This window comes from Orcinus orca, chromosome 8 (assembly GCF_937001465.1).
Source record: "Orcinus orca chromosome 8, mOrcOrc1.1, whole genome shotgun sequence".
Lineage (NCBI taxonomy): Eukaryota > Metazoa > Chordata > Mammalia > Artiodactyla > Delphinidae > Orcinus > Orcinus orca.
The window spans coordinates 52,316,040-52,331,365 of NC_064566.1; the positions used below are offsets into that span (position 1 = coordinate 52,316,040).

The 15,326-nt window shown below is 36.4% G+C and overlaps 1 protein-coding gene and 1 pseudogene across 1 annotated transcript in view; both read left to right on the top strand.

Annotated features, from left to right (window-relative positions):
* Positions 1–15,326, top strand: part of RNF169 (ring finger protein 169) — an 86,086-nt gene that overhangs the window by 34,351 nt on the left and 36,409 nt on the right. The gene's annotated exons all lie outside the window — the stretch shown is intronic.
* On the top strand, positions 1,924–12,200 carry LOC105748509 (glyoxalase domain-containing protein 4-like; annotated as a pseudogene).

Below are 15,326 nucleotides of genomic sequence, written 5' to 3' on the forward strand. Positions count from 1 at the left end.
GCTGCACCACCAGGGAAGTCCCTAGGGTTGTTTTAGTAAGGAATGAAAGAATGAATACTGGAGTGAGAGGCCCGCGTACCGCCAAAAAAAAAAAAAAAAAAAAAAAGAATGAATACTGGGTAGGCAGCTAGGCTGTCTCTGCCTCATGGGCCAAGAATGGAAATAAGACCAATTAGAACACTTTTGGAGTAAGCAATGGGTTGGGTTTAACGAGGATTAGGATTTTACCAAAAGTATGACAGAGGGAATGATGCTGTGGACTTGAAGGTGTATACGAGGAAGTTGTTGTAGTTTTGGACTGTGGTTATTTTAAGGAGGTTGTTTGAGGAAGGAATTGAGGACATGGTGGACAATGAGAGTGGTAGAGTCAGTGGACTGGAAGTTTTGATGGTGTTAAAGAATTATAAAAGTAGGGTGACTAGCATATAAGTAAAGTTGGAAACCTAGAAGTCGTCGTCTAAATGTGAGAGGGTTAAATGTGAGACTGGGTGGTGGTTTAGTTATTGAACATGACAGGGTTTAGGGTATGATTATGGGAGGAGGTAACTGAAGTAGGATGGAAGAAAAGATTTATCTAGAAGGAAGTGAAGAAACTGAGAGAATATACTGATATTGAAATCTTCAGGAATATCACTGGAGTAGCTGGGCAGAAACTTAAGTGCCAAGGTTTTCTGTGAATAAGGGGAGTTGACAGGTGACTACCTCAAAGAGGGGTTGTGGGTATTACAGTCTGATGGTAAATACTTCATAGAAGCTAGGAATTTTGAGGAATAATATGATCTATTCTGTAGCCAGTTTTTTTTTTTTTTTTTCCCTCTAACAATATGTGCTTTTTTTGTGGAGGGGCCGCAGGTGCTTTCATATAGGTACTTTTTTCATACTGAATGGTATTTCATAGTGTGGATGAGGCATAATTCACTTAACCATTGATCATTTAAATTGTTTTCCATTTCCCCCAGTTTTGAAGAGATGTTGCACTAAACACACATGAACATATCTGAGCAAATACTGCCTTTAAGTTAGATTGCTAGAAGTGAAAGTGCAGGTCAGATTGTATATACACTTTGTATTTTGGTGGATATTCAAAAGACTTCTTTCAACTTAACTCTCTTACCAACAGTAAAAGAGAGTCCCTTTTCTTTAAATCTTTGCTAAGCCTTTATCATTATTTTTAATATTTTGCTATCTGCTGAATAAAATATCTCATTGTTTTAATTTACATTGCCCTGGTTACTAGAGAGGAGGAGCATCTTGTGCTTACTGGCCATTTACAGGTTTTCTATGAATTGCTTACTTATAACCTTTAGGTGTGAAAACTAGTTCCATCTTTTGGATATTTGTGATCTTGATTGCTAATGGCATGCTGTATTTTCTGTGCTTTTATAGATGTATTCTATTAAAAAGAAGTTTTCTGACATTTTATGGTGTTTTCAGTAGAAGGAGAAAATTAGCATGTGCTCAGTCCTCCATCTTGTTACATTGATTGGGGAAAGAATTTTGTTATATTCATTCTTGAATATTTATATTCTTATTATATATTTTTTGAATTTTATTTTTTTATACAGCAGGTTCTTATTAGTCATCAGTTTTATACACATCAGTGTATACATGTCAATCCCAATGGCCCATCTTGTTATATTCTTGTCTGCAGTAAATATATGTTGAAATGAAAAAATAAGTTTTATGGAGAAATTATTTCAATATTGATCTCTTTATGGTTCTCATCTATATAAGATTGACTGTTAGTCATTTTGTGTTTTGAAATAATTGATTCATCCCTATAAATTCTATTTATTGGTTGCATTAAGCTTATTATTTACACCATTATTCCTTCTGCTTATGCAGTTTGTTAGGTGCTTAACTTTGACCACATGGTTAAATAATAGTTGCTTTATATTAGATTTTGGAAACATATAATCCAGCATGCCCTTGTTTGTCTTCGTTGAATCATTAGACTCTGAAAGGTTAAAGGTAGGGGAAAAAAAACAGCCTTTGCTTCGAGACTGCTTATCTCCCTGGTTTCTGTAGTGGGAAAGATGAACTGCTTTTGATAATTCTGCGGATCACATGAGTGGTTTAGGCTTTCTCTGAATTGGTTTACTGACCTATCCATTTTCTTTTTTCTCCCTCACCACTGGTTCGTTTTTGAGGAGTATTTTCTCCCCATTGCTGGCTGAATTATTCAAGTAGTAAGCATGCAGTTCTAGTCCTTAGCCAGAGCACAGAGTAATCAGATACAGTCAATGGGATACTGAAGTGAGTAATGACTTTATAAGGCAGACATTAACTTTTCTGAAGGAGTTTTTTAAAGGTAAGTAAACTTTTAGGGCCTAATTATCTTTGAAATAATATATCTTTAAAGTTCCTTTTATTATTTTTCTGCCATAAACTGTAAAATATAGTGTACTTTATTAAAGCTTGAACATTTCACTTAAATCTGTTTGGCTGTACAGTGTATCATGAGCTGAATATTGAGCTGGCCTTTCCCTTATTTTTTTAATTTACTTATTTTAAAAGAAACTTGTATTTATTAAAATATATTCTGTTGCACCATGGATGCAGCAGGTTGTTTGCTTGTTTAAAACATTTTTTTCCTATTAGATTGTGAAATCTTTCAAGATGGATCTGTTTGTTTAGTCTCTTTAACTCTCCACCACATCTAATATAATACCTTGCACTTATATATTTATTACACATGGATTGAATTGTTCATCATCCAGTTTCAAAGCCCTTTCTTTTAAGAGAAATGAGTTGTGTAAGGATATACAACTGGTTCATGATAGAACTAGATGTATTTTAAGATTTCTAGAGTTCTTTTTACTACATTATTTTCTGTGCTTCTTCCTCTGAAATGTCAATATGTAATCTTTGAGGAAATGCATACTTGGGTATGTGCTGATGTGCATCTTTCTAGAATAAGAAATAAATACAGAATCTCATAGTACATCTTTAAGAGCAGGTAAGCTGTATGGTACTAAGAAGGAAAAACTCTCAAAAGAATAAGTTTTAATTTTGACTGCACGAGGGAACAACTGTTTAGTTTATAGGATGTTCAAAATCTGAAAGTGTTAACGTGGTTGTCTTTTGCTATTTACAACTACCCAGACAAGGAGAAACAACTTTATCAAGTTATATGCTTTTCAAAGAAAACAACACATTTGGGAAATACAAAGCATGATCAAATTTAATTAGAATTGCAGGTTATTCATGTTATATCTGTAATGTCCTGTTTTTCCTTGTCTCTTTCATTTATGAGAGGAGACGATCAATAGTTATAAGGTTACTACATTAGTATAGTATTTTATGTGGTTTAGAGACTAGTTTAAATAAAATCATTTCAGTGCTCCTTGAAAGCCAAATGAGAGAATTTTCTAGAAATAGTCACAACTCTTCTGTCCCTTGTACAAAATAAAACATTTTGTTAAAGTATCTGATTAGTGAAGCTTATAGTAAATTTAAACAGCTTTATTTTTTCTTATTTATAAAAGGAAGCAGAATTATAAAATTCTGTGAATTGTAAAAAGAAAAAAAATTATAAAAAGATTTAAAGGAGAAAGGGAAAATTACCAGTAATTCTGCCACCTAATAACCATATTTAAATGTTTATTGTATTTTTTTCTAGTCAAATTATTTTGTTTATAATACCAATCTCCAATAGCTTGAAATAAAAATTTCCTGTTGAACTGTATGTCACTCTCTTTAAGAACATCCTGTTTTTCATTAAAGTAATTTCTAAACCACTCTAAGTGTTCGACCTTCTGCTTAACACTCAGATGGGTTTTTGGAAAGGCCAGGTCACCAGCTCCATGAAGTGGCGAGTTGATCCTTGTTTTGGAAAATCCTCCAGGTATTTATCCAGAAATATATGTTAATGAGATTCTGAACCCTTATCATCAAAACCTGCTTCATTGTTAATTGGGACTCCCACAGGTTCTCCTCTTTTGTCCATTGGCTCATCTCTTCAGAATCATTCTGAAAGGACTGTTCATTGACTGTGGCTAACTGCTTAGCAGATTCCACAATCCAAAGTGAAGGTGTTGTCTCTGTGTGTCAGGTGCCTCTTTAGTAACTGCCTTAAGCCCAAAAATATTAAGCCTCTTGCCTTTGAATATATTTTTCCTAAAACTTGTTCTAAGATCAGTGGTCTTAAGATCAGGTTGAAGATCCTGACCAACATCATCATCATCAGCTCCTTCATCAAACTGCATCTGATTCACTAGTCTTGTACTAACTCTAGCTGTGGCAGGCAGATCTGGCAACTTTCGTAGCCGATATGATGTTACTGAAACTAATTTTAGTTCTTTTGCCCTCTTTCTGTGCCCTTGAGTCTTCCTTGTGCTGCTGAAGCAGCTCTGACTTGGTCATCTGCTTGTCAAAAGGGGTAGTCTGCAACAGCAGGTGCAGCCACCACCAACTCAGGACTCAGGGATTCACTTCTCTTTTGGGGACATCTTCTGGAGCTTTTTGAAGCCTGCTAGTTGTAGCCTCCACACTTTTAAGTTGTCTTCTGTTGGGTGGCTTTGTTGTTTGTACATTTACTGTGCTTTCAACTTTCATGCCCTTGATAATATTTATCAAGTCTTTTTTCTTATTCTTCTTTACACTGTCTTGGCTGTCTCTCTCCTTGGAATCTCATGGATTGGAGCCAAATGCTTATCTTTCTTGCTGTAGATCATGCTGTTAGTACCAAAGTATCTTTGGATATTATTTTTTTTGTTCTGACCATTATATTCAGAGAAGGGAATAACACAAATTGCAGCTACCAATTCCTCTGGGCCTCCAGAGCACAAAGGGAGGTGGGAAAGGGGGCAAAGGGGTAGGGAGCCCCACACTCTTGGAAACATTGTGGAGAAACAAGCTGAAATGGGAATACAATGGGGGTAGTGCATCCTCTGCCAAACATGCCCCACCCCCATTACGCTTAGTGAATAAGTCAGACGGAGAGAGACCAGTACTGTATGATTTCACTTATATGTGGAATCTAAAAAACAAATGAACAGACATAACAAAACAGAAAACAGTTATAGATACAGAGAACAAACAGGTGGTTGCCAGAGGGGAGAGGGGAGGAAAGAAATAGGTGAGGGAGATTAAGAGGTACAGACTTACAGTTGCAGAACAAATGAGTCATGAGTATGAAATGTACAGTGTGGGGAAATATAGTCAATAACTATGTAATATCATTGTATTGTGACAGATCATAACTAGATTTATCATGGTGATCATTTTGAGTACAGAAATATTGAATCACTATGTTGTGTAACAGGAACTAACATAGTGGTGTAGGTCAGTTGTACTTCAAGAACAAACAAGCAAACTTACAGAAAAAGAGATCAGATTTGTGGTTACCAGAGGCAGGAGGTGGTGGGAAAGGGAATTGGATGATGACAGTCAAAAGGTATAAAGTTCCAAGTTATAAGATAAATAAGTACTAAGGAGGTAATGTACAACATGATAAATATAATTAACACTGCTGTATATGAAAGTTAAGAGAGGGACTTCCCTGGTGGTGCAGTGATTAAGAATCTGCCTGTAATGCACGGGACACGGGTTCGAGCCCTGGTCCAGGAAAATCCCACATGCCGCAGAGCAACTAAGTCCATGTGCCACAACTACTGAGCCTGTGCTCTAGAGCCCACGAGCCACAACTACTGAAGCCCGCATGCCACAACTACTGAAGCCCACGTGCCTAGAGCCTGTGCTCCACACAGGAGAAGCCACCACAATGAGAAGCCTGCGCACCGCAATGAAGAGTAGCCCCTACTCACTGCAACTAGAAAAAGCCTGCATGTGGCAACGAAGACCCAATGCCCCCCCAAATAAATTAATTAATTAATTTAAAAAAAAAAGAAAGTTAAGAGTAAATCCTGAGTTCTCATCACAAGGAAAAAAATTTTTCTTCTTTAATGTTGAATCTGTATGAGATGATGGATGTTCTCTACACTTATTGTGGTAATCATTTCATGATGTATGTAAGTCAAATCATTATGCTACACTTTGAACTTGTACAGTGCTGTATGTCAATTGTATCTCAGTGAAACTGGAAGGAAAAATGTTTATCATAAACTTAAGCTTAAGACTTTTTACAGAATAGATTTAGGATCACACTTTACATGCCCTTTTTACTGACTGTTTTGTTTAACATATCATATGAAGCTTTCCATATCAGTGTATTTTGATCCATGCCAACATTTTTAATGGCTGTATAAAATAACAGAAAATATCATTGTGATATATTACATGCGTGCCAATATTTTACTTAAAGCCAAACCATTCAAGAATCAGAAATCACTTTTAAAAATATGATATTTAAAAAAGATTCCACAAGATAATTTAAAAAATTTCCCATCTCTATCCAAATCTGTGTAAAAATTCACAGGTAATCCACTTTCAGTAAAATTGCCAGCTTGGTTTTATTTTTCTGGTTTCAGATGAGAGTTTAAAACCTCATTTGCTGCTTACATTTGAGAGTCCACTTTTTGTTTGTTTATGTCAAACTTAAAAAAAATTGCAGGTGCTCAGTAAATCACAATACAAATGATGTGGCTATTTTGCCCTTAGCTGACAGGCAGTTTATTAAAGTGCTTAAGAGCCATCTAAGTTCAAATCCTGACTCTCCATGTGAATTTGGGCAAGTTAGTTCATCTCTCCATTTCTTAGTTTCCTGGTCTGTAAAGTGGACCCCATAGTACCTAGCTTAAAGGGTTATTGTGAAATAGTGCCTGGTACATAGTAATCCATATATAAGAATTATTATTATTCTTTAAAATTTGGAATTAAAAAAAATCTAGCACAGGGCTTCCGTGGTGGCGCAGTGGTTGGGAGTCCGCCTGCCGATGCGGGGGACATGGGTTCGTGCCCCGGTCCGGGAAGATCCCACATGCCGTGGAGCGGCTGGGCCCGTGAGCCATGGCCGCTGGGCCTGCGCGTCTGGAGCCTGTGCTCCGCAACGGGAGAGGCCACAACAGTGAGAGGCCCACATACCGCAAAAAAAAAAAAAAAGAAAAAATCTAGCGCAAAGTAACCCCCCTCCATTACTGCCATTTTTTAATTTGTTCATTTGAGTGAGAAGTGGCTGACTGTCAAAAAGTCATGGTTGGAAGCTGGAAAGTTAGTGGTATGAACCATAAATGATTCCCAGTTTTCTTGAACTTTGGACAGTGAAGACCTGTCTTTGCCTTTTCATAATCAATGATTTAGAGCTCTTACTTTATACTTCTTGTGAGTGCACGCCCCTTCATTTAGCCTTTTAGCTTGGCAACTAAACATATGACTTAGTATCTGCTGGTTCAATTTATGTATAAACTTGAACGCTTAAAATTAATTTTATATGCATTTCTGTAGAGCACATGTAATAATTTAAAACCTATATTGAAGTAATTTAAAACACTTTATTACATAAAGGAGAAAATTTGTAAAATGTTATATTGGCATAAATATTTAAATATACTTTATTCTAAACATAACATTTAAATTGAAAGGTGTTTAAGAATTTAAAGTGAAGAGAGCATAGTGTTATCAGTTTGTTAAAATTAGGTAAGAATCATAAGAGCAAATAGTTGCTTTGGTGCTATTTATGTGATTGTTCAAGTAGAAGTCATGGCTTTTGCCTTGTATGCAAGATTTGCTATGATTTCTGGATTCTGTGAGATGGAAGCTTCAAGTAGTCCTTACTTACCCCAAACACTTGCTTTTTGTGGGTAGCATCAGCAGTAGTCACCAATTAGACCCTATATAAGTGGTAACTGTTAGTATCAAATGAGAGCCTAGGAACCAGATGGAAGATGCAAAGCATTGATCACTATAGATACCAAAGTAAATTGAAATGTTCTGATATTAATTTGAATATCTAACAAGTTCATCATGGTCTGGAGCAGTGTTTCTGAAGCAGTGGTCCCCAACTTTATCAGCTTATAATATATATTCTTTTCATAACCCCCTTAATAATTTAAAATATTGTTAATGTCTTCTATTAAAGAATAAGCCCTAGATAAGCAACAAAAATGTATTCAAGCTATTTATTGAGGTATTTAGTGGGTAGAACCTTATGGACTATAAGTATATGATTTGTTAGATTGTTAAAAATATATTGAAAATTAAAGATTTCCATCACTACCTTTGTGAATCCTCTTAAGGGTCTGGGGTCCCAGTTTGAGAACCTTTGGCCCAGAGATAACTAGAAAATGTAGGAAATGAGTTATATATGTATAACTCATATAATTTACTATATGTTTTTATATATAATATTTTATAGGAAAAATCTGTTAGTTGTGTGTTAGGGGAAAGATTAAGGAAACACCATGAGGCTAGAAGGTCCTACAACTCTCACAAATTATTTCTGTAGTCTACTATCAGAGGGTGGTGGACCATTTTACCAATTTAGATACGAAAATGAGAAAATTATGGATGCATGAGCCTCTAATCTTTAAAGTGCCATTGGAATTACTGTGCTGGTGTCACCTGTGGGCAGCGCGGCGCTGTACCCGTGAGGGGTGGGTAGTGTAGGTGGTCATAGCGACTCTCAGGGCTCTGCACTTCATGTTCAAAGTGGAAAACCACTTCCAGATGGTGTTTCTATTGTGATGTCCTGGGGATGAAGGCCTTATGATGGGAAATGGAGTAAATCAGTGATAGATTTTGGACCTGAGGATGATCATTTTGTTGCAGAACTGACTTACAGTTATGGCATCGGAGACTATAGCTTGGCAGTGACTTCATGGGTATCACGCTTGCTTCTAGCCAGGCTGTCTGCAAAGCCAGGAAGCTGGAGTGGCCACTCAATGAAGTCGCAGTAGGTGTCTTTGAAACCAAAGCCCTCAGAGGATATAAATTCTATTTGCAGAACCGCAGTCCACCTCAGTCAGATCCTGTATTAAAAGTAACTCTAGCAGTTTCTGATCTTCAGAAGTCCTTGAACTACTGGTCTAATCTGCTGGGAATGAAAATTTATGAAAAAGATGAAAAGAAGCACAGAGTTTTGCTGGGCTATGCTGATAACCAGTTTAAGCTGGAGCTACAGGGCATCCAGGGGGCAGTTGATCATGCAAGCAGCTTTTGGACGAATTGCCTTTTCTTGCCCCCAGAAAGAGTTGTCAGACTTAGAAGACTTGATAAAAAGGGAGAATCAGAAGATTCTGACTCTCCTCGTGAGTCTGGACACTCCAGGGAAAGCAACAGTGCAAGTGATCATTCTGACTGACCCTGATGGACATGAAATTTGCTTTGTGAGGGAAGAAGCGTTTCGAGAACTCTCGAAGATGGATCCAGAGGGAAGCAAATTGTTGGCTGATGCAATGGCAGAAGTTAAAAGAGATGAATGGTTTGCTCCACAAAATAAACCAAAGGCTTCAGGTTAACTGAAGACATCACGTGGAACAGGCATTAGTGATTCCTGTCAAACACCTGTGAGGCCTGATGTGTGATAAATGCTCTCACAACTTGATGGTTTCCTATACAGGCAAAGAGGCTGGAGTGGTGAAAATTTGTGTATTTTAACCTTTGAGAGCTCTGATATATTTTAGAGAGAAAATCCTATCATCATCAGTCCATTTAGAGGAGAACTCTTGCTGACATCTGCGCTGTCACTGTAAGGGCAAATTCTGTGTGTGACTGTGTTAGATTAGTAATAAATTCTTCTCCAGCCTGGGACAGCTATATGGAACATTATCTTTGGTTGGGGATGGAGGGAATTTTGATAAGCATGTAGATTTAATGAGAACAATTAAATCCAAATTAAAAAAAAATGCCATTGAGCAGCACTCTTCCCACCAGCCCTGTGTTCATGGCACTGTCGGGTTGGTTACCTTTTATTGTGGAATTGAGAGAAGCTCCCCAAAGCATGGGGACTGGTAGAGTCGCCAAAATAGGTATAGTTTGTATTGCAGAGAATATTAGTTGGAAGACCTATTAAAAATTGATTAGTCCCATCATATCTTTCATTTCGATCACATTCTTATAGAATCTAAGCACCATGCAAACAGCTTTGTCATTTTTGATCAGGGCTGTATCCTCAGCACTAAAAGCAATGCCTAACACATAGACTGTAGTGCTCTGTAAATATCTGTGGAATTAAACTTATTGAATACAGGCCCTATGTCCAGAACTAAAGTGGGAGGGGGGAAATCAAGGATGAATAGCATGGTTCCAGGTTGATAGAAGCTCATAGTGTCTGAAGGAAGGGAAATTTGAAAACAAGCAATTGGACACAAGCAATTTGTGTTAAAAATCCGTGGTAGAAAGAAGTATGTTCTGGATGTTATGAAATGTATTTTAAAATATTTCATTTGAAACAGTGTGGTGTATATGTGTTTTGCTTTAAAGTCTAAGGATGGCTAATTAACATTGAAGTACTAATAGGGAATACATACTCTGGAGTAGTTACTTAGCATTTGAGAGACTATAATCAGAACTTTCTCTGCATAGGCTCCTATAAGCCCTTCAATTATTTCTATAATCACCCAGCATCTGAGGTTTTTTAACTTGCATAATGGATGTTATAAATGATTTCTAAATTTTTAATTTGTGTAATATTTAAACAAATATAAAAAAACAATAAAATGAACAATAAAACCCCTGTATACCCATCACTCAGATTCTACAGTTATGAAGATAAATAATTTTTCATGGTGAAATGAGTATTATTCAAGATATATGGATTAGCTACAAATATTCTATAGGCATCTCCACCCTTCCATGAACAGGATTTAAGAATCTAGCGAGCTCAACAGTCTATTCCTTTGACGGCACCTTGCCCTATGGCTAGGAATTCTGTTTGCGCCTGTGTTTAGCTGTTAGACAGTTCAACTACCTGATTCTAATTAGAAGACTAGTTGAAGCCTGCTACTAGGATATTGCCTTGAGAAACCTGTCATACAGATTTTTTTTTTTTTTTTTGCGGTACGCGGGCCTCTCACTGTTGTGGCCTCTCCTGTTGCAGAGCACAGGCTCGGGATACGTAGGTTCAGTGGCCGTGGCTCACGGGCCCAGACACTCCGCGGCATGTGGGATCCTCCCGGACCAGGGCACGAACCCGTGTCCCCTGCATCGGCAGGCAGACCCTCAACCACTGTGCCACCAGGGAAACCCCCAGATTGTTTATTGTAGTATCTAAAAGGATAGAAAGCTAGCTGGAATTTCATGATACTTATATAATAGGTTGTGCTGTAAAATATATATGACATAAAATTTGCCAATTTAACCACTTCAAGTGTACAATTCAGCGGCCTTAAGTACATTCACAGTGTTGTGCAATCAAAACTGCTTTCTTTTTCTGAAATATTTTGATCACTCCAAACAGAAACTGTGTACCCATTAATATCTCCCCATTCTACCATCACCTAGTAACCTCTAACCTTCTTTCTACAAATTTGCCTATTCTAGATATGTAAGTGGAATCATATTGTATTTGTCCTTTTGTGACCTGGCTTATTTCACTCAGCATAATGTTTTCCAGGTTCATTCACATTGTAACATGTTTTAGTACTACATTCCTTTTTTTGGCTGGATATCCCATTGTATGCATATATCACATTTTGTTGATCCTTTCATCTCCTTCCCACTTTTTGGCTCTTGTGAATAATGCTGCAATAAACATTGGAATACAAGTATCTGTTTGACTCCTGGTTTTATTTTGGGTATGTAATTAGGAGTGGAATTGCTGGGTCATGGGAATAATTGAATGTTTAATTTTTTGAGAAATCGTCATACTGTTTTCTACAGCAGCTGCACCATTTTACATTCCTACTAGCAATGTATGAGGGCTCCAATTACTCCATGTTCTTGTTAGCACTTGTTATTTTCTGAGTTTTAAAAAAATAATCATTCTAGTGGGTATCTCGTTAGGTTTTGATTTGCATTTCCCTAATGAATAATGATGTTGAGCCTTTTTTCATGTGCTTATTGACCATTTTATATCTTCTTTGGAGAAATGTCTATTCAAGTCTTTTGCTTAGTTTTGAATTGGGTTGTTTGTCTTTTGGTTGTTTAGTTTTAAGAGTTTTTTATGTATTCTGAATATTAAATCCTTATCAGATACATGATTTGCAAATATTCTCTCCCACTGTATAGGTTGTCATTTCACTTTTTTGATAGTGTCCTTTGCACAAAAGTTTTTAATTTTGATGAAGTCCAATTAACCTGTTTGTTCTTTTTGGCATAAGTTGTGTATGCCTTTCTATTTGGCTTTTTTACTCAGCATAATTATTTTGAGATTCATTCACTAATTACATGTATCAATAGTTTATTCTTTTTTATTGCAGAATACTATTTCATTGTATGGATATGTCACAATATGTTTATCTATTTGCCTGTTAATAGAAATTCGGGTTGTTTCCAGTTCTTGGCTATTACAAATAAAGCTACTGTGAACATTCACATGCAAGTGTTTGTATAGAATAGAATTTTTTTTCTCTTAGGTAAATACTTAGTCATGAGAAGGCTGGATCATATGGTAGGTGTGTGTCCTTTTTTAAGAAACTGCCAAACTTTTCCAAAGTGGTTTTACCATTTTAATTCCTACCAGTAGAGTATGAAAGTTCTGGTTTCTCTCAATCTTTGTCAGCGTTTGCTGTGGTGAGTCTTTTTAATTTTAGCAATTCTAACTGGTGTGTAGTGGTATCTCATTGTGGTTTTAATTTGTATTTCCCTGATGACCAGTGATGTTGAGCATCTTTTCATGTGTTTATTTGTATTTTCTTGCTGTTGAATTTTGAAAGATCTTCAGGTACAAGTCTTAACGGGTATATGCTTTGCAAATATTCTTCTCCCAGTGTGTGTCAGTCTTTTCATTTTCTTAGAGCCTTTTGATGGGTAGAAGTTTTTAACTTTCAAAAAATACAGTTTAGGGCTTCCCTGGTGGCACAGTGGTTAAGAATCCGCCTGTCAATGTAGGGGACACGGGTTCGAGGCCTGGTCTGGGAAGATCCCACATGCCGCAGAGCATTTAAGCCCGTGGACCACAACTACTGAGCCTGCGCTCTAGAGCCCACGTGCCACAACTCCTGAAGCCCCTGCGCCTAGAGCCCATGCTCTGCAACAAGTGAAGCTACTGCAATGAGAAGCGCGCACACCACAACGAAAGTAGCCCCTGCTTGATGCAACTAGAGAAAGCTGCTCACAGCAACAAAGAACCAAAGCAGCCAAAAATAAATAAATTTATTTATTTTTTAAAAAATACAGTTTATATATTTTTTTTCCTTTGTGGATTTTGCTTTTGGTGTTATATCCAAGAATTCTTTTCCCAGCCCAAAGTCACAAAGATTTTCTCCTATGTTTTCTTCCAGACATTTTAGAGTTTTAGGCTTTACATGTAGGTCTGTGATCCATTTTGAGTTTTTATATATGGTGTGTGTATGGATTTCCCAGTTATTCTGGCACCATTTGTTGAAAAGACTATCCTTTCTCCATTGGATTGCCTTTTGCACCTTTGTCAAAAATTAGTTACCCATATATTTATGGGATTATTTCTAAACTCTGTATTGTATCTGTACCATTGATCTGTTTGTTTATTTTCACACCAATACCATGCTGTTTTGATTATTGTAGCTTTATAATAAGTCTTGAAATCCATTAGTATTAATCCTCCAATTTTGTTCTTTTTCAAAGTTATTTTGGCTTCTTGGTTCTCTGTATATCCATCTGAATTTTAGTATTGGCTTGCCAGTTTCTACAAAAAAACTTGCTGGCATTCTGATTGGGATTGCATTGAGTCTATAGATCAATTTGGGGAGAACTGACATCTCAATAATTGAGTCTTCATATCCGTCAACATGGTATTCTTCTATTTATTTAGGTCTTCTTTAGTTTCTCTTGACAGTGTTCTGTGGTTTTCACTTTCCAGATATTTTGTCAGATTTATCTTAAGTATTTCACATTTTTGGATATTACTGTAAGTGTTATAATTCTTGCGAGTATGTAAAAATACTGTTGGTTTTTATATTTTGATATTTTATCCTACAACTGTGCTAAACTCATTTAGTAGTTTTAGTAGCTTTTTTGTAGATTCTGGTGGATTTTCTACATGGAGGATCATGTTGTCTGTGAATAATGACTTATTATTGGAGGACTTTACTTACAGATTTTAAAATGATAATCATCAAGACACTATGGTGTCGGCCTAAGGAAAAGACATATAATCAGTAGAATAGAGTATAGTCCTGGAATAAACCCACTCATATATAGTCAGTTGATGTTCACAAAGGCACAAAAGTAATTCAGTGGCAAAAGAACAATCTTTTCAACAATGGTGCTGGAACAAACTGAATATCCTATGAATAAGTAAGAGTCAATCTTGATCTCTCCTTTATACCATATACAAACATTAATTCAAAATGCATCATAGACTAAATGTAAAAGCTAAAACTATGCAGAAGAAAACAGAAGAAAAAGTTATTGACCTTGGGGTAGGCAAAGATTTACTAGTCAAGAACCGAAAAAATCCTAATCACAGAAGAAAAAAATGATATTAAATTTTATTAAAGTAAAAAACCTCCACTCATTTAAGAAATACGCAGAGCAAAGACTGGGAGAAGATATTCTCAAAATGTGTATCTAACAGTGGATTTTTATCCAGAACTTATAAAAAAAACTCATGCACCTGATAATAAGGTTAAAAAAATAGGATAAAAGGTTTTATTGAAAATAGACACTTCACAAAAGAAGACATGCTACTAAACATATGAAAAGATGCTCAACATAATTAACCAGCAGGGAAATACTCATTAAAATCACATATAGGATATCCCCTACATCCTCTGGAATAGCTAAAATTAAAAGGCTAAGAATTCCACGTGTCCAAATGAGTATGAGAATGTAAATAAGCTGGAACTCTCATGCATTGTTAGTGGGAATATAATCCTCCCTCGGTATTTGTGGGGGAATGGTTCCAGAAACCCCGTGGATACCAAAATCCATGGATGCTCAAGTCCCTTATATAAAATCGCAGAGTACAGTTGGCCTTTGGTGTCTGTGGGATTGGTGTACATGGGTTCCACCAAAGACAGATTGATTTTTGATCTGTGGTTGGTTAAATCCACTGATGGTGGAACCCACGGATGTGGAGGGCTGACCGTGTAAAATGGTATAACCTCCATGGGAAACATTTTGGCAGTTTATAAATTTAAACATATACTTACTACTTGACCCAGCAATTCCACTTGTAGCTGTTTAGACAAGCAAAATAAAAACATCTGTTCACAAAAAGACATGAATGTTCATAACAGCTTTATAACAGCCCCAAACTGAATACAACCCAAACGTACAATACTTGAATGGATAAACAAATTGTGGTATATTCATACAATGGAATATAACTCATCCATAAAAGGAAT